Source organism: Lissotriton helveticus, chromosome 3_1, assembly GCF_964261635.1.
Source record: "Lissotriton helveticus chromosome 3_1, aLisHel1.1, whole genome shotgun sequence".
Taxonomy (NCBI): Eukaryota; Metazoa; Chordata; class Amphibia; order Caudata; family Salamandridae; genus Lissotriton; species Lissotriton helveticus.
The window spans coordinates 144660663-144680981 of NC_136061.1; the positions used below are offsets into that span (position 1 = coordinate 144660663).

Below are 20319 nucleotides of genomic sequence, written 5' to 3' on the forward strand. Positions count from 1 at the left end.
ATGCTGCCTCTGATGTACCTGCTCTGTACTCCACAATGCCCTGTTGATGTTCTGATACTGCATTCTGCCCTCTGATGTGCTTCCTCTGATGTACCTGCTCTGTACTCCACAATGCCCTGTAGATGTTCTGATACTGCATTCTGCCCTCTGATGTGCTGCCTCTGATGTACCTGCTCTGTACTCCACAATGCCCTGTAGATGTTCTGATACTGCATTCTGCCCTCTCACATGCTGCCTCTGATGTACCTGCTCTGTACTCCGCAATGCCCTGTTGATGTTCTGATACTGCATTCTGCCCTCTGATGTGCTGCCTCTGATGTACCTGCTCTGTACTCCACAATGCCCTGTAGATGTTCTGATACTGCATTCTGCCCTCTGATGTGCTGCCTCTGATGTACCTGCTCTGTACTCCACAATGAGTGCTGAGAGGGCATGGAGGAAATCTTTTGACTCCACGTTAAAATCGTTGTACTTTGCCCAGCTTAAATTCTATCACAGAGCTATCTGCCAAACCCGGGCCGCATATTACTCCTCTGAGTTTTCCAACAGCCCTAACCCATCCAAATGAATCTTTAAGGTGCTTAAAGATTTGATGGGGAAACGGGCAACCTCGCTGGAAATCTGCACGGACTCTCACTGTGAAGGTCTGGCATCCTTTTTCGTGGAGAAGGTGCAGGCAATCTATCGAGGATTTACACCATCTGTACTCGGGGATAAACCTAGTGACGTGAAGGCTTCGGTCTCCGAAACTCTGTCCTCTCTGCCTGTCATGTCTGTTGAGGTTTTTGACACGCTGAGCCTCAAAATTAAATCTGGCTCTCCCTTAGATCCGCTGAAGCCGGAGCTTATTACTCTTCTCCCGCCCCTCTGCCGAGAGCCCATATTGGACCTGATTAATCTTTCGCTCAGTGAGGGCGTGGTTCCTCCCTCCTGGAAGCAGGCAGTGGTTAGCCCCATTTTGAAGAAGCCCAACCTTGACCCCCTGCTTCCTGAGAACTATCGGCCCATCTCTCTTCTGCCTTGGACTGCCAAGGTTACTGAGGCACACGTGAACTCCATTCTGTCTGCCCACCTCTCTCGTAATAATATTCTTGACGAGAGTCAGAATGGTTTTCGCGCACAACACAGCACTGAAACTGCTCTGCTCTTTATGACCGAGCACTTGCGTTCAGTGCTGGATGCGGGACAGACAGCGGCGCTCCTCTTGTTAGACCTGAGCGCCGCGTTTGACACGGTGTCTCATGACATTCTGATGCGGCGCCTAGAGGAAGTGGGTATTGAGGGGAAGGTTCTTCAATGGTTCCGCTCTTTCCTTTCGGAACGGTTTTTCAAAGTGGCCATTCCACCTGGTCAGTCCTCTTTTCATCCTCTGGGACTGGGTGTCCCTCAGGGCTCTGCGCTGAGTCCCACTTTGTTCAACCTGTATGTGAAACCGCTGGCTGCTGTCGTCAGACAATGTGGCTTAACCATGACATCGTATGCCGACGACACGCAGCTGGCGGTGACACTCAGTGGGGACCCTGAGGTGACGGCGCCCAGATTCCGTGCAGGACTAATAGCTGTAGCAAATTGGATGCGTAGCAATTGCTTACAGCTAAATGCCAAGAAAACCGAGGTCCTGATTCTAGGGAAGCAGGCGGAACTTTGGGGAGATCAGTGGTGGCCTCCTGAATTGGGGGTGTCCCCCGTCCCAGCGGCCGAAGTCAAGAACTTGGGGGTCTGGCTGGATTCCAACCTCTCTTTTACCAGCCACACAAAGAAGGTTGCAGCTACCTGTTATGGTATTCTGCGAGGAATGAGACCAGTCCTCAAATTCTTCGACCCTCCTACTCGGCAACTGGTGGTCCAGGCCTCTATTCTTTCTCGGCTGGACTACGGGAGTGCACTGTTGCTAGGAGTTAACCAGGCTGAGGCTACTAGGCTGCAGAGGGTGCAGAATGCCGCTGCGCGGGCCATTGTTGGCCTCCCGAGACGCTGTTCTGTCTCTGCAGTCTTGACCTCCCTTCACTGGCTGCCAGTCAGACAGAGAATCAAATTCAAGGCTCTCTGCCTGACATTTAAGATCCTGAAACTCTCTTCGCCTCCAGCCCTTGTGGGCCTTGTCTCCCTTTATGTCCCTACGCGGTCTCTCAGGTCGGAATCTCTATTTCTGGCGATTAAGCCTAGGTTCAGACTGAGTAGGATGGGAGGTCGCTCTTTCTGTGTTTTGGCGGCTGGATTGTGGAACTCCCTCCCTGTCCATATTCGTGCCCTAAATAGCCTGACTCTCTTTAGACGCGCTATAAAAACCCATCTGTTTGCCTCCGCTGACTGATTCCCTTTCTTCTCAGCATTGATCTGTTGTGTTGTGGTTCTTGACCAGGCGCCAGGACGCCCCTTAGCTGGGGCAGCTGTGCGCCTAATAAAAGTTATTAACATAACATAATAAAAGTTATTAACATAACATAACAATGCCCTGTAGATGTTCTGATACTGCATTCTGCCCTCTGATGTGCTGCCTCTGATGTACCTGCTCTGTACTCCACAATGCCCTGTTGATGTTCTGATACTGCATTCTGCCCTCTCACGTGCTGCCTCTGATGGACATGTTCAGTGCTATGGACTGTTGATGCACTTGGCCCCTCTCACGTGCTGCCTCTGATGGACCTGTTCAGTGCTATGGACTGTTGTTGCACTTGGCCCCTCTCCCGTGCTGCCTCTGATAGACATGTTCAGTGCTATGGACTGTTGATGCACTTGGCCCCTCTCACGTGCTGCCTCTGATGGACCTGTTCAGTGCTATGGACTGTTGTTGCACTTGGCCCCTCTCACGTGCTGCCTCTGATGGACATGTTCAGTGCTATGGACTGTTGATGCACTTGGCCCCTCTCACGTGCTGCCTCTGATGGACCTGTTCAGTGCTATGGACTGTTGATGCACTTGGCCCCTCTCACGTGCTGCCTCTGATGGACCTGTTCAGTGCTATGGACTGTTGATGCACTTGGCCCCTCTCACGTGCTGCCTCTGATGTACCTGCTCTGTTGGGCACAATGCCCTGTTGATGCTGTGATACTGCATTCTGCCCTCTCACGTGCTGCCTCTGATGGACATGTTCAGTGCTATGGACTGTTGATGCACTTGGCCCCTCTCATGTGCTGCTTCAGATGTACCTGTTCTATGCCATGGACTGTTGATGCACTTGGCCCCTCTCACGTGCTGCCTCTGATGGACATGTTCAGTGCTATGGACTGTTAATGCACTTGGCCCCTCTCAGGTGCTGCCTCTGATGGACCTGTTCAGTGCTATGGACTGTTGTTGCACTTGGCCCCTCTCACGTGCTGCCTCTGATGTAGCTGCTCTGTACTCCACAATGCCCTGTTGATGTTCTGATACTGCATTCTACCCTCTGATGTGCTGCCTCTGATGTAGCTGCTCTGTACTCCACAATGCCCTGTTGATGTTCTGATACTGCATTCTGCCCTCTGATGTGCTGCCTCTGATGTACCTGCTCTGTACTCCGCAATGCCCTGTTGATGTTCTGATACTGCATTCTGCCCTCTGATGTGCTGCCTCTGATGTACCTGCTCTGTACTCCGCAATGCCCTGTTGATGTTCTGATACTGCATTCTGCCCTCTGATGTGCTGCCTCTGATGTAGCTGCTCTGTACTCCACAATGCCCTGTTGATGTTCTGATACTGCATTCTGCCCTCTCACATGCTGCCTCTGATGTAGCTGCTCTGGTGCCCACTTTGCCCATGCTCACGCATACACTGTGATTATACCCCTATTATGTACAATAAAGGTAGTCTATCAAGTCTCGTGGTTTGTCGTTGTCATTCATGCTTGCGTACTACAAATTTGTATTTCTATTTGCTTCTCATCAGTGGTTTGGGTAACATGACACTCCCCCTCCCTACGTCACGACCCTTGCAGGTATTCCCCTCCATGCAGCCAATGGTCTGTGCCTTACCTGCGTCGGCGTCGATGGTGGGCCAAGACTAGGATGTGGTGGATCGCGAAGAGCATCGGGAAAGCGTGTAGCGCTGGGTCCATGGTGGCGAGCAGCTTGTGGTGGGTCTCTCTGCTGTGTCTCTTTTCTTCGCTGTGGGGAATCCGCCGTGTTCAGACAGGTTGTGTTTCCGCTGCGGTTTTATGTGTATTTTCCGCCATCTTGATTTGGGGGACGGTCTTAGACGTCAGTATGTACGGCGGAGCCTCCGGATGTGTTCCGTCCGCCGCGTGGTCGTGTGTAGTTCGACGGCGGTGCGTGCTTTTCCGTCGCGGACGGAAATTTGACACGTTTTCCTATCCTGATATGGCGGATGGAGTGTCCGCGGCAGGCGGACACGGAAAAGGCTTTTTCCGCCTACTCCAGGGCCGCGGTGGCTCTTCCGTCCGCCATCCTAATGAGCCCCTTGGTGTCCACTGTTGCCCCAGTTTCCTCCTATCTCGAAGCCTTGATGACTCCTAGGTTGGTAGAAGTATGATAGCCATCTGGTTTCTATACCTACACCACTCGTGTGTGTCCTCCATGTACAGATGTGATCGACAGTGCGCCGGTCATCAAAATTGACCAGGACACAGTTCCCTTTTAGTATCTTTCTATCATGCCCTACCCATGGCACCCTGCGTACCATTAAGATCTTACTGGACATATGTGGTGGGAGGGGGCAGTTGACATTAAGCCAGTGAGAAACTTTGTTCTTCTTCATAGTCTTCAAGTTCAGGTACCCCTGTCAAGACGACTACATAAGGGCTCGCCTCTGGTGGTAGATGTACAACAGGTCTGCCCTTTGTTGGTCCTCTTTCCCCATGTTTTTTTGAGGGAACAGCGAGGGTATTAGAAGAAGGCGCCTCCCTCCCCCGTTTGCTGAATCTGGTGAGGGGTTTAACTACTTTCGTCTTTTCTGTTGAGATTGCAGGGTTATTAGTTGCCTTTCGCAAGGGTATTTGAGGTTGTTTGGTTGATAAACTTGGTTGACCAGGTTTTGGAGTTTTACCATTCGCTATCTTTTTTACCCCTGGGTTCGGTGGGTTCTTGGTGGGATTATGCAGTTCATTGAGTTGTTTTTCAATGCGCACTAATCTAGTTTCCAACGGTGCAAGAAGGGTTTTAAACAAATTCCCTATTTTGGTTAAGAGTTGGCCATCAGTATCCTCCTGATGTTCTACATCATGGCTAGCTAGGGGTATACACCCGTTACGACGCAACTTTTACTCCGCACTACCATTACAACGCGGGCATTACAACGCATGACATTACAACGCATTGCGCTGGGGGGCGCTCTAGGATAAGAGGTAAGTTTAATTTACTATCCAACACCTTCCCTAGGGTCCACGGGGACTGGAGTTAGAATAGTAAATTATACTTACCACTATCCAGCACCCCAAAGCGCTATGCGTTGTAACGGTATTCGTTGTAAATACCGCGTTGTAATGGTATGCGGAGTAAAAGTATGCGTTGTAACGTCATACATCCCTAGCTAGGATCTCTACATCAGATAGATCTAAAGCCACATTTGCAGCTTCTGTTGGTAGAGGTTTTCTCCCTTTCTTGCTAGTCTGTTCTTGCCCGACCCTTGATTTTGGATGAATTGCACGCGCCTTTGGGTTTCACTGTCTTTGGGTTCTTTCCCCCTGGCATAATCGTTTTTGTGCTTTTCTTTTTAGGTTTTGCACCCTCCCTCCTCTCCCTTGATAAGCTTATACTGCTTTCAACCTGTGGGGTGTCTAGTGTGAGCAAGGGTGTTTTTTCCAAATCTAAACTAATCGATGAATCTGATAGCGAAGGAGAAGTTAAGTTAGGGGAAGTTAAACAATCCCTCCCTAGCGGGATGTAGTGCACATCTGCATGCTCCTCTATGAGTTCCATTTCTTTAACAGGTTCGGGAGTTCGGGCTGTCGCTAGGTGCCCCATAGATGATCTTTTCGCAAACGTGAGGTCTTGGGACACCCTGCGTTCCATTAGGCGTATACCTTGGTTGATTACTGAGTTTGTCCTAATTATGAAATCATCCAAGGTGCCTGTTAATTTTGCCACCCCCCCCTGCTGTTTTGCTCCTGCTACCACGGGTAGACATAGTTGTAGGCAGATTCAATATATGACCGCAGTTCAAGTATAGTTAGAGTGTTACATATCTTTAGTCGCAGTCATACATACGGAGTATTCGGTCGACGCGGAGGCGAAGCACGGGCCCGTTTAAGCCCGTTAAAGCCCGGGCAAGACCGGAGTATTCGGTCCGGTCTTGCCCGGGCTTTAACGGGTTTAAACGGGCCCGTGCTTCGCCTCCGCGTCGCCCGCGCGTGTCCCGCGACGCGGAGGCTGGTCCCATTTTTGTAGTGCCTCCGGGCGCAGAAGTCCGGTGCTGCGGCTGCTTCCTGCAGCAGAGTCCCCTGGGAGTTGTAGTCTCCCCTGCACAGCGGCCGCTCCGAGATGGGTGAGGCAGCGGCGGCGAGGGGAGACAGAAACTGGGACACGGTAGGCGGGAATCACTGGCAAAAGAGTTTTAGTCAGGTTTTTGAAAGGCACCCGCCACCCCGAGGCTGGTCCCGTCATTGTAGCGCCTCCTGGCGCGGAAGTCCCGCACTGCGGCTGCTTCCTGCAGCAGAGTCCCCTGGGAGTTGTAGTCTCCCCTGCACAGCGGCCGTGCCGAGATGGGTGAGACAGTGGCAGCGAGGGGAGACAGAAGCTGGGACACGGTAGGCGGGAATCACTGGCTAAAGAGTTTTAGTCAGGTTCTTGAGAGGACCCTGTAGTTCACATTGATTGGATGTTTGTGCGCAAAAGCATATGGTGTAATCCAAATAACCAGCTGTCCCAGCACCTCAGCCTGGTGGTAGATGCCTTTGATGGACAGGAACACCTCGAGCAAAGAGAGTGATGCAATGATGTAGTTCATGAACTTAACTGTAAGGCGAGGCACAGCTGGATGGTCTGAACATGGCATTTCCCAGTGCAAGGTAAATGTGGAGAGAAGGTAAACCATAGACAGTGCATCATCCAGGTCTAGCAGAGCATCAGTGCAGGTCGGGTATCTCTTTTTGATGATATGATCCAATCTGCAGCTAGGTGTATTTTCTTTCATTTGGTCTGCAGCAGTCCACTCACTTTTAGCTTATGCCTTCTGAAGCTTCCTGACAAAGACCTTGTACTCACGAAACCTATTGACAACTGGTTCATGGAGAAGAAACTTTATATCTTTGATGAGATAGAATGTGAGTGCTACAATGGAGGCTTTGTTCACTTCTTCTTGTGCTTCGGTTCATGGGGGTAAATTCCCTTCAGGATGCAGAGATGTCTGCAGTCAGTCAGACTCATCTGAAACTTCTTGCGGTCTTTGATCCTGATTATATGTTGGTAGCTGTGCCTCTTTCATACATTTTCTTCTACTTGCACCCCCATGTTTTGTTTCCAGTAGGCTATGCTCGTCTCTGGATTATGTCCGACTCATCTATTTGTGATTTCCTGATAGCGATTCCTACTCTCTATTTTGGTATATTCCATTTTGCATTTCCTAAATAGCGATTTCCTAGGATTTGCTATTTAGGAAATACAAAATGAGAATTTCGTTCATATCCCCTAAGGTGTGCTGTTTGTTAAGACAAAAAAATCTATTAAAGGGGGAGATGTGTTATGCTGTATTTTGTTGATTAACCGTTTTCTTCTTCCCTGGTCTACCCTTGTTACCCCTTCCCTTCTTCCCGTTATTTTATGTATATGATTTTGTCTTGGAACGTTGGGGGATGGACGTTCTGGCGGGTGGCGGTTGGAACAGGGTTGTAGTGAGGTTCTCTGCCTGTTAGGACGCATGTTATTTATTGGAAATAAACGGCACATTGGAAATTTTGTTTAGTTGGTCTTTAATTGTGACAATGTGGTTGCGCTCAGATATTGAGTGGTAGATTATTTCCTATACTCGCCTTACACCGAGACCCTCGTTCTGATGGGACCAGTTTTACCATGCAGTAATTTTACCACATTAACAAATGGTAGTGCCCCCAGCATTTGTAACCATGGTAAGATTATAGCACGATTTATATTTTTGTCCGGAATGAAGAATAACACCCAAATCTGCTTTATTACACCCAAATTAGCCCTTTTTCTGAGCAGTGGCATGCCGAGAGTACCATGAGGACTGCCGCAAGCATGGAAATTGGACCAGAGTACCATGAGCACTGCCGCAAGCAAGGAAATTGGACCAGAGTACCATGAGGACTGCCGCAAGCAAGGAAATTGGACCAGAGTACCATGAGGACTGCCGCAAGCAAGGAAATTGGACCAGAGTACCGTGAGCACTGCCGCAAGCAAGGAAATTGGACCAGAGTACCATGAGCACTGCCGCAAGCAAGGAAATTGGACCAGAGTACCATGAGCACTGCCGCAAGCAAGGAAATTGGACCAGAGTACCATGAGGACTGCCGCAAGCAAGGAAATTGGACCAGAGTACCGTGAGCACTGCCGCAAGCAAGGAAATTGGACCAGAGTACCGTGAGCACTGCCGCAAGCAAGGAAATTGGACCAGAGTACCATGAGCACTGACGCAAGCAAGGAAATTGGACCAGAGTACCGTGAGCACTGACGCAAGTAAGGAAATTGGACCAGAGTACCGTGAGCACTGACGCAAGTAAGGAAATTGGACCAGAGTACCGTGAGCACTGCCGCAAGCAAGGAAATTGGACCAGAGTACCATGAGCACTGCCGCAAGCAAGGAAATTGGACCAGAGTACCATTAGCACTGACGCAAGCAAGGAAATTGGACCAGAGTACCATGAGTACTGACGCAAGGAAGGAAATTGGACCAGAGTACCATGAGCACTGCCGCAAGCAAGGAAATTGGACCAGAGTACCGTGAGCACTGACGCAAGTAAGGAAATTGGACCAGAGTACCGTGAGCACTGCCGCAAGCAAGGAAATTGGACCAGAGTACCATGAGCACTGCCGCAAGCAAGGAAATTGGACCAGAGTACCATTAGCACTGACGCAAGCAAGGAAATTGGACCAGAGTACCATGAGTACTGACGCAAGCAAGGAAATTAGATCCTCCATTATAGTATATTAATGATTGTTGACTGAAAAAACATACAATAATTAGAACAAAATAGGGCCTTTGCACCCCTGAGCCTCGGAGCCATTGCACCTGATGCACCATTTATTACTCCGACCCTGTTTCCAACAAGTATTTTCTGTGCAAAAGACAAAAGTGAGCAAGGGAAAAAAAAACAGGCATGCGCAGGGCTCGAGTCTGGGGTACACACAGGTACACAGCGTCCCCCCACTCTTTTCACAGGGTGGACGCCGTCCCCTCGGCCGAGAATTTGGGCCTCACAGAAATATGCTGAACTTGTCCCAGTGTCATTTTCAGACACCGGGACACGTTCAGCAGCGCCTGCATGTTGCCTGCTTTCCATTCCCAGCAGCAAAGTGCAGTGCAGGAGCGAGAGAGCCTTTTCCACCTCCAGCTTGGCCGAAGTTAAGGGTGCCATCCTGCCCCATGCTAACTGGGGGCGGCCTGGAACCTTACATTTAAATGTACATGCCGCAGAGGGAAACAAAGGCACACAGCGTGCCTTCTCTTCACAAGTACTTAAGAGAGGCCTGTGTTCTGTCCCTGTATATAAATGCAGACCCTGTAAGACTGTCAGATGGGTTAGTCTGTCCCAGTATTTACACAAATAATTTAAATAGCACTATTTTATTTCTTTTACAACGCTACGTCGTGATATCATGAGATCATTTGCATAATATCTTACTCGGTCAGTCCCCCCACTTCTTTTTATAGGGCTTGTGCCCGGGCCATGCGTTATTTCTAAAACCCTCGGAATATTTGCCTTCCTGCGCTTACTGAACTGGTTTGGATAGCTGAACTACTGCTTAAATGTGCGACAGCGGAGAAGTACTTGCTTTCAATCTGCCATCAAATAATTCATATCCCTTTGATGCACATTTTGTAACAACACTGTCTCCCTGCCCAGAAGCGAGAAAGAGCTAGGCACGGGCCACTATGTGTGATGATGCCAAGCTAGTTAGTGAATGGAAGAAATAAATCAGCGTTCAGCTGAGCAGCATTACACATTCAAATTTCTCTTTTTTTTTCTCCTCCATGGTTGCAAAGTAAACATACTTTTCTCTGCAAATAGCCTTGCTCTCCGAGCACTTCTGCTTAAGTTCTGCGCACATCTGTTCTCCCTTGGTTTTCACCAATTACTCTAATTCTGTTTATTGTGCGGGCTTCAAAACTGTATGTAAATGATGCTATAGCATGTTCAAGGATGGCAGCCGTTTGGATAAATGCGAATTCTGCTATCCAGACAGAGTAGTTTCTGAATAATGAAGCTGGCAGGGGAATGGCCCCGTTGAATGAATCTTGATTGTCAGATGCGCAAAAGCAGCAGAATTCCGAGACAACACCGGGAGATGGATGGGGCCAGGAGGTGAGGACACGTGTGCATGGCTGCTGCAAAAAATTACTTTGTGAATATATTGATTTATGTGTTTCACATTATTATAAAGCCGTTCATCAACTACGTGTACAAACATTAGCAAATGCAAGACAGCAAGAACACTTGAAGGGTGGTGGTCGCAGCAAATGCAAATCAATGATGCCCCAGCCCAGAAAAGGTTAGATGGCATACACAATTTTTTTTTATATTTTTGGGCTGAAAGGTGCTAAAATAGGGGGGTCCAAAGTAGCTACAAGAGGGACAGATACATGCCAGATGTCTACAAAACACACATTTAGTGACAGTGATTATAAGTGGAATTAACAGATGTAGTCAGTGGTCTATTTTGAACCCGTGGCATGGATACAGGCTTTATCTGCTTACTTTGAAAGCCTGGGGGCATATTTACAAGGAATTCACACATGCGGCACCACATGCTAGCTTGTTGCGCTGCACCAACAAGGAAAAGTGCAGGGTGCATCATATTTACAGCAATACATTGCATCCCTGACCTTTCCTTTGCAGTGGTGGACAATTGGCTGCCTAGTTACAATGCACCATGGTGCAAGAGTGCCTGCGAAGAAATCAGGTTGTTTTTGTGGGGCAGGGGACACCATCCCTCACAAAAACAACCCTTATGCCACCCCTGGGGAGGCATAGGTTTTTGACATATTCCGAGGTTTACAAGTCTTTGTAAGTCTGGGAATGCGTCAGAATCCATGGGTGTTACATGGGAACACCCACAGCCAGGCGCGCAACACCCATTGGGCTCACGGGGCTTCAGCCCCCCCCGTCGTGTGTGTCAGCCCGGGCTGACACAGCTTCCTTCGCGGCTGGCGGCGTCTAATTGCAGCCGCACCCGAAGTCTTCACAGGTCTGTTAAAGACCATTTAAATGTAAATGAGGCTTCCTAGAGAGTGAGAGACAGAGAACCCGAAAGAGTGACACAGGGAACGCTGTGATAGAGAGACACCGGGAACCAGGGGCGTAACACAGGCCCCTGCAGCCCCCGCAGTGCGTGGGGGCCCAGAGCTGCAGGGGGCCCCGAGCTGCAGGGAGCCCCCTCAGCACAGTAATGAGGCCGGAGAGCTCTAGATGAAATCTGGAGCGGGGGCCTCACTATAGTTAATGTAATCAAACCGAAGAGAAAACTACAGCGAGCACAATATACATGTGTCCAAGTATTTAAGAAAATACTTCCATTTATTAAGAAAAACGCAAATGCCACCATGCTCATGCAACTAGCATTTCCTATCTGCCATTCTGCCTAGCATTCCCCTGTCACCGAAACTATGGTAAATGAGTGTTAAAATATTCACTCTTGGAAGCTAGCTCTCAGGATCAAACTAAATCAATAGAATGGTGTTTGCCACAGCAAAACAAAACACCTCTGTGTTCGGCAAAATATTTAAGCATTGGTAAAGCCAATACGTCTGGCTAAAGGCTTCACTGGCATTGCCTCTTTATTGCCGAGTTTGTGCTGTGTTTTAGTGGCTTCATTGGTGAATCTGACAATGTACAAAATGTTGAATGGGTGTGTACATGAATGGATAAATGAGTGTTTCAATGAATGGATACTTGATAGGTAAGTGAATGAATGCATGTATGGGTATTTGAATGGGCAATTGCTTGAAAGAATAGTAAAATAAAATGTATAATGGATGAATGTGTGATGGCAAGGATAGGTGCAGAGAGGTTAAACTAATCAATGGCAGAAGTGATAATGTTATTAAAATGCTAGGGATTGCCAACATTATGCCAGTGCAAGCATTACACCAAGCATAGGCACTATTATACCAACAATGTCCACAATATATAAAGAATAACCTCAAATATGCCATTTCAGTCATCTCATAGGAGTGAGCAGTATCATGCCATGGGGGTCAAAGCTGTTCCAAAGAATTGCAGCCCTAAGGCTATAGCCAGCATTGGGCAAAGGTAAAGTTAGGCTTTTGGTCTAAGTTTTGAACAAAAGGCTAACTTTACTACCTTTTGGTATTCACAAATATAAGTTACGAGTAGTCCCTTTATGATTGAGGAGTTTCCACACCCAGGTGGACCTCTGCCCCAAGTGCGGAGATTCCACTCCGAATGCAGCGATTCTGCTATGAGTGTGGAAACTCTGCAGTCGTAAAGATTTTACTCGCAACTTATGTTGTGCACACTGAAAAGTACTAAAGTTGGACTTTTGATCAAAACTTAGACCAAAAGTCTAACTTTGCCTTTGTGAATTGGGCCCGTTGTGTTTGAGGTGGTTATGAACATATCAGTAGACAGAGGTAGACAGGAGCAGGCAGGGGCTGTCAGGAGAAGGCAGGGGAAGGCAGGAGCAGGCAGGGGCAGACAGGGGCAGGTAGGAGCAGACAGTAGCAGGCAGGGGCAGGCAGGGTCTGACAGGAGCAGGCAGGGGCCGACAGGAGCAGGCATGATCTTACAAGGTCAGACACGACCAGGCAGACAGAGGCTGGGACAGACGGGAGTAGGCAGGACCTGACAGGAGGATGCAGGGGCAGACAGGAGCAGGCAGTGTCTGACTGGAGCAGGCAGGGGCAGACAGGAGCAGTCAGGATCTGACAGGAGAAGTGAGGATCTGACAGGAGCAGTGAGGATCTGACAGGAGCAGTCAGGGGCAAGCAAGGTCTCACAGGAGCAGGCAGGGGCAGACAGTAGCAGGCAGGGCCTAACAAGAGCAGGCAGGGCCTAACAAGAGCAGGCGACACGGGCAGGGTCTGACAGGAGCAGGCGGGCAGGAAGGAGCAGGCGGGGTAGGCAGGGTCTGACAGGAGCAGGCAGGGCAGGCAGGAGCAAAGAAGAGCAGTCAGGATCTGACAGGAGGAGGCAGGGACAGGCAGGGACAGGCAGGAGGAGGCAGGGGTAGACAGGTGCAGCAGGATCTGACAGGAGCAGACAGGCGCAGCTTCTTCCACACAGGAGACAGTTATCCAGCCAAGGGCTTCACACTGTCCGCAGGGCTGACATTTGGGTGCCGCCGTCTGCCTCCAGTGATAGATCTAACTCCTTTGCAGGGGGCTGTGGAGCTTTCCAGGAACTCTCAAGTATTCCCAGCAAAACTGCAAATCCAGTCGAGAAAGGTATAAATATTGCTTTCTCCTGCGAATGTTTGAAGATCTTGGAAAAGTAGTGTTTCAATTAACTGACCCAGAATGGTGAGAGAGAGATTGGACTGAAGTTAATAATATCCAGAGGGTGCAGCAAACCTTTTTCAGGAGGGGTTTCACTGCGGCATTTTTCCAGGCAGTGAGAAAGGTGCCTTGTCCTAAAGGAGGACTCAACAATTCCAACAAGGGGATCTTGAGAAGCAGAAACAGAGCTCCTTTAGCTTCTCCGGGCAGAATCTGACTGGGGTCTTGTGGGCGCAGCCTGCAAGGGTGGCAGCAAGGTTGGTTGCATCAACATGTGCACAGGAGGTGCAGTATCAAGGTTGGTTGCAGCAACAGGTGCAAAGGAGGTACAGGTGGTACGATCTTAAAGAAAGATTGTTGGGTGTAGGCATTATTTCAGTCAGAATGTTTTCACATATTTGTTTAATCTTAAAAAGAAAGTGCCAGACCGTTGCAAAGTCGTTGAGACTTTTAGAGAGCACCTGAACAAATATTGGGAGATTGCAATCTCTCTAATAAATTAATTGAGCTGGAGAAATGCAATCTAAAAAGCACTTGGGAAAGGGTCTCTGCCAACAAATAAGTGACGAGAGACAAAGATGAAGGCCTAGTAAGAGAGCAGCATCATGTGAACATGTAAGAGCTGCACCATCAGGATACTCCAGCCATAAACTGAGCTTTCCCAGGACCACCAGGAGACTCCAGCCATAACCTGAGGTCTCCCAGGAACATCAAGAGACTCCAACCATAACCTGAGTTCTCCCAGGACCATCAGGAGACTCCAGATGGAGCCTGAGGTCTCCCAGGACCATCAGGAGACTCCAAATATATACCAGGACACCATCAGGAGACTCAATCCATAGACCAAGGTCTCCCAGGACCATCAGAAGTCTTCAACCATACGCTGAGGTCTCCCAGGACCAGGAGATGTCCTTTCTGGGGGCCAGAATAGAACGTTCCTCCACCAAGGAGGAAAGGTTGCAGGTTAAGAGGAACATTCAGACCCCGACATTGCCATATCGGAACTGGTTTGTAAAGACAGGGGGCATATTTGTGAGAGCCTTGTGGCAGTGGCATAACAATGCCCCCGCTGCCCCTGCAATGCAGACAGCCCTAGAGCTCCAAGGGTCCCCTTCAGGTCAGTGACCTGGCCTGAAAGATCCCGAGTGAGTCCGTAGGGGGGCCCCCTCCATGTACTTTGCAGGGGGGCCCCCTCATGTTTCGTTACGCCACTGCCGGGAACTCGAGAGAATGAGAGACAGAGGCACAGGGAGAATGAAGGAGCAGAGTACCCGAGAGTGTTATCGACAGGGAGAATGCGGGCACAAAGGACTCGAGAGATAGAGAGCATGCAAAGGGGAGAGACATAAGACAATGGGAGATTGAAGGCACATAGTCCTGAGAGTTCAACTCTAAAGGGTAAGGGGCTTGGCCACTTTGAGAGAGGGAGGAGAGAGATACCGGTTGGTGAGGGGTTTGGGGCACTTGGGGGGGGGGGGCAAGACACCATTTGGTGGGGGGCGCTGATGCACTTGGAAAGGGGGGCAGAGACACCGTTTGGTGGGGTGCTGATGCACTTGGAGAGGGGGGCAGAGACACCGTTTGGTGGGGTGCTGATGCACTTGGAGAGAGGGGGGCTGAGGCAATTGAGAATAGCGGAGAGTGTACTGTGATTTGTCGGGAACCACACTGACAGACCGGTGGTGGCGGGGGTGGTCCATGCCACGGACACCGATGGATGCAGCAGCAGCTACAGACAAACACAACAGCGACGAGCGCGGCCCTCACCTGATCCCTCGGGCATCCTCCGGGCACCTCCTCACAGCCGGCTCGCCATCTCACCCACGGCGCTCCAGTGGCCGAGGGATGAAGGTCAGTAGCAGAAAAAGAAATAAGAGGCAGGGGTCCATGTGGCTGACATTGAAGAGCGATGGGGAGGTGAGGGGTCTTACACTGCAGAAACCTGAGCCCGGGGACCCATTAAATGTGGCCTGGTAGAGGCAGGGCAGAGGACCTGAGACTAGTGGGGCATGGGTTCGGGGGTCTGTGGCCTCGGAGACAAATGTCCAAGAGACTGGGGCCAGGGAGACTGACATTAGTGAGACACTGTTTCAATGCTTCTGACACCTGACAGACAGATGCCCGCGATTTCATTATATTATCATTAACCATCTTCCAATGACCCGTACTTCAGATATGTTTTAAAAATAAATAATGTGTCAGTGATTGTGTAAGTACTTAATTGTCTGTATAACTAGAAATGTCTCAAGTTATTGTTTTAAACATATCTGATGCAGACCTCATTGGGACATTGCTGATGTTCATGCATGACGAGTTCTCCAGGATGGCTTCTGTGGTATTGCTGAGGCATCATGATAGGCCTGGGTCAAGGGAGTCTGTCACACTAGTAAGATAGAGGTACAAGGGGTCTGACGTCTGAAAGACCGATGTCCAAGAACCAGGGTAGACCTAGGCCAAAGGAATTTGTCACACTAGTGAGATAGGGGCTCAAGGAGTCTGACATCTGAGAGACAGATGTCCAAGAACCAGGGTAGATCTGTGCCGAGGGAGTCTGCCACTGGTGAGACATGCATTCAGGCAGATGTCCAAGTTGTCTGCCTGAGATGGAGAGACATAAGTCTTGTGACACTATGGCTGTGGTTCCCAATCTGTGCGCCCCGGCACCCTGGTGCGCCATGAAAACTAGCCAAGGGCGCCACGGACAGATTCTCGCACAGTTTGGGAATCACAAATAAATAGTATGTTTTTCACTTACGTGCATCTAAATTGAACACTGCTCCGTGTGGTCAGGCCTGCAGTGGTTGCCCTGGGCAATGAGAGGGCAGTGTAACCTCACTTTCAAGGCGTCTACTATCAGATCAGGAGGGAGGGGAGGATGTTTCAATGTCTTTGCTTTCATGCTGTCCGGTGCTGTTTGTCTCCTTTTTTCTGTCCTAATCTAGAGGGTTTTTGCCCAGAATTGCAGTATAGCTCAGCCCAGACTCTCCTGGGGTCTTTCAAAATTTTAAAGCTGCTGCTGAGGCCTTAGCCAGAGATACGCGGTAAGAGAAAGTATCTCTTTGCAAGGAGGGACATGTATTATTAATACACTTATTTGGAAAAAGGTGGGGGTGGGGGTGAGGGTGGGGAGCAAGGGATATGAAACAGTGCGACTTACAGTATACATAAAACATGCTCCAGTCTCAGTAAGATCATTCAGAGGGTTGAGAGTCTGCTGTAATCATATGCGAGCAACAGACCTGCAGGTCACAAGTGCAAATGCCAGTAGTAGCCTTTTGGGTTAACGGGGCAGTAGCGAACAACACAATATAATATTTGTTTTTACACTGCTTTTTTTATCACAAATATTTACAATTTAGGGAGCATACAAACACAGAAGTTTGTCCACAATTGCATGATTTTTGACCTGATAGAAACCAGGGTTAACATCCATGTGTCCAAATTCCAAGGCTGCTTTAGGATTTATTCATTTTTAGGTGAAAAAATATGCTTATTCACTTTAGAAAATAAGTTTCAGGTATATGCCTTTACAGTCTGACATATTATTGTAAGTAAACAATTTGTTATCACGCCTTCGCTTTAGCTCCCTATTGTGCCTTTCTTATTCTCTTTCCTGAATAGAGAACCCAGGAGCCTAGCAAACAGAATCACCTGTGATCATCAAATCAAATGAGATAATATTGAAATTGCAGGAAAACCACGTGCATTGCCAGTGCTCAATCAAATGTTTTTTGTTTGCCTTTTCTGTTTGCCAAAAATTGCTGCAGACTTACTCCAAACCTTGATTGTGCTTGAATGTGTCTAGATCATGTTTGTTTTAATTCTTTTATTCCATTGTCCACGTTTTACACATTATATTGAAAAGGAAATTGGAATAAACAGCAGAGAACAGTGATCACTATTAATAGTATCATCCAATATATATTTGTTTGCAAAAGTGAATATTTAGTTCCGCAGCTATGCCATATTTTGTTTCTCACAACGTGTTGGTAATTCATTTGTGAATTCCTCACCTGCTGTCTTTTTCAGAATTTGTAAATGGCTAAGAAACATGGCATGCTCTGATTTGAGGTGAATAAACCTTGTTGGGGTTTTGTCTGATGAAGCTCACAGTGTGTCAAACAGTCTGCAGAGCACACGCCAATGTGTTTCAGGCATGGACACTGACGTGCATTTACAGTTCACTTCTCTGAGAACACTATTTCTCTCCAATTAGTCCAATCAGTTGTTGATACAGCATGGGGCTCTGCAGTGGCCAGGATATGATTACATCTATGTTTTAGAATACCTTCAGCTTTATCCCATTTATTTTTAGGGAAAAACATGAAAGTACTCCAGAGAATGGGCTTACATTCACCACCCGCCACAAAAGGTACCATAATGGGGAGCCGCGGCCAACAGTCAATAGGTAAAGGGAGCCGTAGGTTGGAAAAGTTTGGGAACCACTGCACTATGGCATGGGCCCAGGCAGGCGGGCAACACCCATTGGCCTCAAAGGGCTTCAGCCCCCCGTCGTGTGTGGTAGCCCGGGATGAGACACTTCCCGGGGCCTGCTCACAGCCGCACCCGAGCACTTCACAAGTCTTTAAAAGACCTTGTGCATGTTAATGGGGCTTTGTTGTTGTTTCACCCCTTCTAAGAGCCCCTTCAGCTCGACTCTGCCGAGTGCCTAAAGATTCAGCCCCGCCGAAATTTTTTCTTAGCCCCCCCCCGAAATTTGACTCTAGTTGCGCCTCTGCCCACAGCAACGCAAATTGAATGTCTCTTTGATGCAGAGTAAGTTAAGGCAGCAACTTGAGCTGCTATGCTTTACTCCATATCTATGAGGTCATGTAAAGCCATGTAACTTTGCTTTGCAAGGCCTCGTAGATATGGGTCTGCGATCTGCGTAATTGCCTCCTGTTTGGCGAGCTAGTTTTTGATGTTCCATGCTGGTGCCTCAGAAACTGGGGACCGCAATGGGAATGCCAGAAACAGTAACTGCACTGCAAGGTCTGAAAAAGTTCATGATGTGCAGGAACTGTTGTGCAATGGCAGGAACTGTTGTTTCTTGTGATAGTCAGCCACATATGAGCACTTTAAACAGCTCTAACCCAGCAATCTGAAGACAGCTGGGTTAGAGCAAGTGTAGACCTCCAGAGCGCTGTGGAGCGCTGAGTGAGGTAGCTCACACCAATCCTAGGTCTGCCCTCATGCTGGTGACAGCAGCCCTAGGATTGGCCAAGGGAGTTGCTGCATTTGGTACATGTGTCGAAAGAGGTTCGTAGTGAAGATATCGCTGAAGTCAGTTATGTTTTTTTAAAATATATATTATTTTAAGTTTGCGTGCCTGCCTCCCCCGTAGATGCCAGACACCACTGCTTGAGTAGTGAATACTTCAGTAGAATCACAAGTCCAACTTTCACTTAAAAGAACCTCTTGTCACCCTAAAGTCCTCTAGTCAAGATGGTCATCTAAAAATGTATTCTTCATTCATTTCTCTTGTTGACTTGCTAGGATACTGAAAATCCCCATCTCTCTCGGACTATGGTGTACATTTGTACTGCGCTTCTGTTCCTTGTTGGCAGGAGTTTGACTAATTCAATCTTTGAGTCTCACTCGCCAACAATACCTGAGGTGGAGATTTTTTGAGGAGTACTGCTGCTGTGCTTCTTCTAAAGTAGGAAGCATCTTCCCCAACTTCTTTTTGAAGCGAGAATGGTCAACGCGTTATGATATTTTTATTTATAGAGCGCAACAGCTGCCCCAGCAAAGGGGCGTCCTGGCGCTATGAGAAGACAAACACAACACAGCAGCGAGATGGCACAGAGAACATCCTAAAATTAAACAAATAAAAAGGTTTTGATAGCACGTCTAAACTGGAAAAGATTATCAATTGCCCGGATCTCAGAAGGAAGAAGGTTCCACCACTTCGCTGCTAATACTCGAAAAGAGCGGCCGCCAGTTCTACTCAGCCTGAAGTGTGGTACCACTGCCAAATTCTGCCCCAAAGATCTCAGGGTACGCAAAGGGACATAGGGAATTAACAAGTTCTCCAAGATTTGGGGAGACATACCCTTAAGGATTTTGAATAGCATGCAGAGAACCTTAAATTTAATCCTCTGAATTACTGGGAGCCAGTGGAGCGAGTGCATCGTCTTAGAGACCGAGCATCGTCTAGGCAAACCTACCACTATTCTGGCCGTAGCGTTTTGAACTCGCTGCAACCGAGTGAGTTCAGCCAGATTTATCCCGACCAGAAGCGAACTAGCATAGTCCAGCCGAGACAGTATTGATGCCTGAACCACCAGCTGTCTGGTGGGGGCATCAAAAAATCTCAATATGGGCCTAAGTCCTCTAATGATACCATAGCAAGAGGCCGCCACCCTCTTGGTGTGGCAAGTAAAACTAAGTGTTGGATCAAGCCAGACCCCAAGATTTTTTATCTCCGAGACCGGAGAAGGGGTCACACCCAGTTCGGAAGGCCACCAGTCGTCACCCCACAGCCCCACTTGCTTGCCTACCACCATGACCTCTGTCTTCTTGGTGTTCAACTGAAGACAATTAGAGTTCATCCAATTGGCCACTGCCCGTAAACCGCCCCGAAACCTGAGGGCCTCCACATCAGAGTCCCCATTCAACGTGACCGCCAGCTGCGTGTCATCCGCATACGAGACCATCGTCAGGCCCCATTGCCTGACGACCGCAGCCAGCGGTCTCACGTAGAGATTGAAAAGAGTGGGACTCAGCTATCTGAACAGCTTTTCCTTTAACAAC

General features: G+C 48.7%; 1 pseudogene; it reads right to left on the reverse strand.

Moving 5' to 3' along the window:
- Positions 1–20319, reverse strand: part of LOC144822730 (pescadillo homolog) — a 55386-nt pseudogene that overhangs the window by 22524 nt on the left and 12543 nt on the right.